Below are 3,826 nucleotides of genomic sequence, written 5' to 3' on the forward strand. Positions count from 1 at the left end.
TTGCTAGGAACTTCTGGCTACAGGATTTTGTAAGTGATAACAGCTTTTTATATGTTACAGCCTGGACTCTAATGCCAGAGCCTGTTGCAAGAAAAGTTTTTAGAGGAGGAGTCCGCAGTACAGTACAGTGATTGGGTGGCATTATGTCATGGGGGTGGTAAAAACAATAGTACATCCAAATATTATAACAAATTAGAAAATAATGCTAATTACCTGCCCATGATTTTTTTTTTCTTTGTATTTTGTTGAAATACAATTCTGCAGTTAAATGTTACTTGGATAAGGTCTTGCCTGCAATTAAATATACAGAAGCAGAACCTTGCCAGAGGAAAAAAATGTTCTTACATTTCTAAAATGCAATCTACTAAAGCAGTTTCCTTAATGTCTACAATTTACTTTTTGGAGACTTGTGAGTCTTTTTTTTTTATTTAGATGTCATTTTGAAATTTCACTCTTGAAGCTGCAACCACTAGGTGGCGTGTGCATCTCTATTCATTTGACGACAGCAGCATTTCTTAAGAATCTCAATGCCACTAGATCTTTCAATTTTCTTGCTCTCTCAAATCAAAAAGAAATATATTGCTCAACAATTTAAACTAAGACATGACATAACTAAAATCTGTCACAAAACTATATTCTATAATAAATTATTGACGTAGCATAGTACTGTATAGTCCTAATGTTACATTTTGCATAATTATTTTGTATTCTGTTACACAATAATATTCTGTATTACCATATCATGTTTTAGGGAATGGCATTTTGAATCTGTGCAAACAATGCCTAATGTATCTGCTGTAATAGCTTTATATTGCTATCCCTATATTGCCCTCTGTTAACCCTTGCCAACCTTTTCTATAGATTGCACAAGAGAACTCAACCACTGCTCACATATTGGAAATCTAGTTAGTCAGTCAGTCAATCACAACATCTTCCCTTTCCGTTGTTGCAGCTGTAACTGGCCTCTTCATTTATTAACTATGACATGACACACTGTGAATTGAAGATTGGCTTTTAATGACGTGGTAAATTTCAACAGATTACTTTATAAAACAATGTGATGTTGTTTTTTTTTTAAATCTAGAAATGTCATATTAAAGGCTATTTCCTCCTTTGAAACCATTTTTTTTATTGCACACAAATAATTTTGTTTCAAAATATTTTTCCGTCTTGTGTCTGCAGCTCCTATACAGACTAATGTGTCTCTATTGTAATAGACTACAATCAAACTCTGTGAAGTTTGATCCTGCAGTCATAGCTCCTTTCATCTGTCCACTACTTCTTGCTAATCAACTGAATGTAAGTTAGCAGGAAATAGGGGAGAGATGCAAGGGGGGGGGGGTCAAATTATCAACTTTTCTATGGCAGTTATCTGGCGTAGTAAAGTTACAACTGCATAAAAAGTTTAAAATTGTATAAAAGATTTATGAAGTTTGATGCATTTATGCTGCTCATAGCACTTTTTTTCTAAGTGGGTGCGGCTTACAAAAGGGGACATGGTCTGTCACAGCCTGACAGATTAACTATAAATTATGCTAGAAATTGGCGGACATTATAGCGGAAATCAATGCCGGCTCGTAGCTGGTGTAGATTTCCCTTTTAGGAACACAGCACCTTAATAAATTAGGTGCATCTTACTAAAGCGATCTGTATATTAAGACTGAAGTATGAAACACCAGACTTAATAAATCTACCCCAATGACTGCAGGATTAGACTACACATGTAATAGTTTATAACCATGGAGACGCATAAGTCTGCATAGAACACTATTTTTAATGTTACTTCATTGTTTATTTTATTTGGTGCAATAAAAAATTGGTGGCAAAGTTGTACATACCCTTGAGGCTGGGATTGCACAGAGCGTTTTGATTGTGTTTTTAGCGTTATAAAAAGTGCTTCTTAATTGCTGTGAAAAATGCATGTTTTTTTGGTGTGTGGTTATTACAGGTGAAGCACATTGAAACCATGTGCTTCACCTGTAGTGGCTGCACGGCCAAAAGAAGCATTGCAAAACCAAAGTGATTTGATAAAACACATGCGTTTTTCACAACAATTAAGAAGCACATGATATGACTGCAGCCTAAGGGCATGCCCCCATGTGGCGGATTTCCTCCGCAACTGTCCGCATCAATGCCGCACAGAATCTGCGTTGCAAATTCTGCGGCGGATCTGCTCAAAATGTGCAGTAAATTGATGCGGACTAGCTGCTGCGGACTGCGGGAAAAGTGCTTCCCTTCTCTGTATAAGTGCAGGATAGAGAGAAGGGACAGCACTTTCCCTAGTGAAAGTAAACGAATTTCATACTTACCGGCCGTTGTCTTGGTGACGCGTCCCTCTTTCGGCATCCAGCCCGACCTCCCTGGATGACGCGGCAGTCCATGTGATCGCTGCAGCCTGTGATTGGCTGCAGCCGTCACTTAGACTGAAACGTCATCCTGGGAAGCCGGACTGGAGACAGAAGCAGGGAGTTCTCGGTAAGTATGAACTTCTATTTTTTTGACAGGTTGCTGTATATTAGGATCGGTAGTCACTGTCCAGGGTGCAGATACAGTTACTGCCGATCGCTTAACTCTTTCAGCACCCTGGACAGTGACTATTTACTGCCGTCGCCTAGCAACGCTCCCGTAATTACGGGAGCCCCATTGACTTCCTCAGTCTGGCTGTAGACCTAGAATGAAGAATGTCATGTCAAAAAAGCAAGACGCATCCGCAGCACACATAACATGTGCATGACAGCTGCGGACTTCATTGCGGAATTTAGAATCTCCATTGAAGTCAATGGAGAAATTCCGCCGTGAGTCCGCAACCAGTCCGCCACAACTCCGCAACAGCCCTAGCATGCTGCGGACACCAAATTCCGCTCCGCAGCCTATACTCCGCAGCGGAATTTTACGTATCGTCTAAACGAACACTGCTAAATAAAAGTGGAAGTCAATGGACAAACGGCTCCGCTGCGGATTAACGCTGCGGAGTGTCCGCTGCGGAATTCAAGAGCAATTCCGCCACGTGTGGCTTTGCCCTAAAGCAGCGTTCTCCAACCCATGTGCACCAGCTGTTGGCAGCTGCAGATATTACTATTACTAGTGGCACCAAGGATGTCATAGCATTACTAGAACTTGGCACTAGGGTCAAAACGAAATCACTGGCAGTTAACACTCAGGTCAAAGCTATATTAATTGTTAGTATCTTTAATAGGTGTTTATCCTTATAATACTCAGTGTGACTGACGAACACAAATACATTTATTGCATTCGGTATACACTCGATCTACAAAACTTTGGGAACCTCAGTATACTGTAAAAATAATTCTGGACAATCTTTTTCGGACAGTTAGAAGACTTGAAATACAATAAATTCTATACATACAATTTCACAATAAAGGTAAATAAATTGTTAGTAAAATGGTGTATCCTTTGCATTATTGGAACTCCTGGAATTGCCTGTGCCATGTCAGCCTTGCTGTATTTACTTTTGTTCTCTAACTTGGATTAGAGCCTATCTCTGATTTCTACTCAAATCGAGACAGGATTCTGGCAATTTACCGTGCGCCACATTTATTAACTGTTTTGCACCACACCTATTAAGGTGGCTTAGCGGAAAATGGGTGTGACCAAACAGGAAGGGCGTGGCTTAAAATGTGTCATATACCACTAACATGTTAGCGCCAAAAGTTTGTTTTAAAGTAAGTCAACCAAGAGATGGCATACAGTTAGACATAAGTGCCTGAAGATGCGCCCAAATTTATCATAATGCATGAGCCACTGTAATAATTTGGTGCATCTTGTCTAGCTTTAAGCTGTCTAAATGTAAGACTGTATTAATAAA

Source organism: Rhinoderma darwinii, chromosome 5 (genome assembly GCF_050947455.1).
Source record: "Rhinoderma darwinii isolate aRhiDar2 chromosome 5, aRhiDar2.hap1, whole genome shotgun sequence".
NCBI lineage: Eukaryota > Metazoa > Chordata > Amphibia > Anura > Rhinodermatidae > Rhinoderma > Rhinoderma darwinii.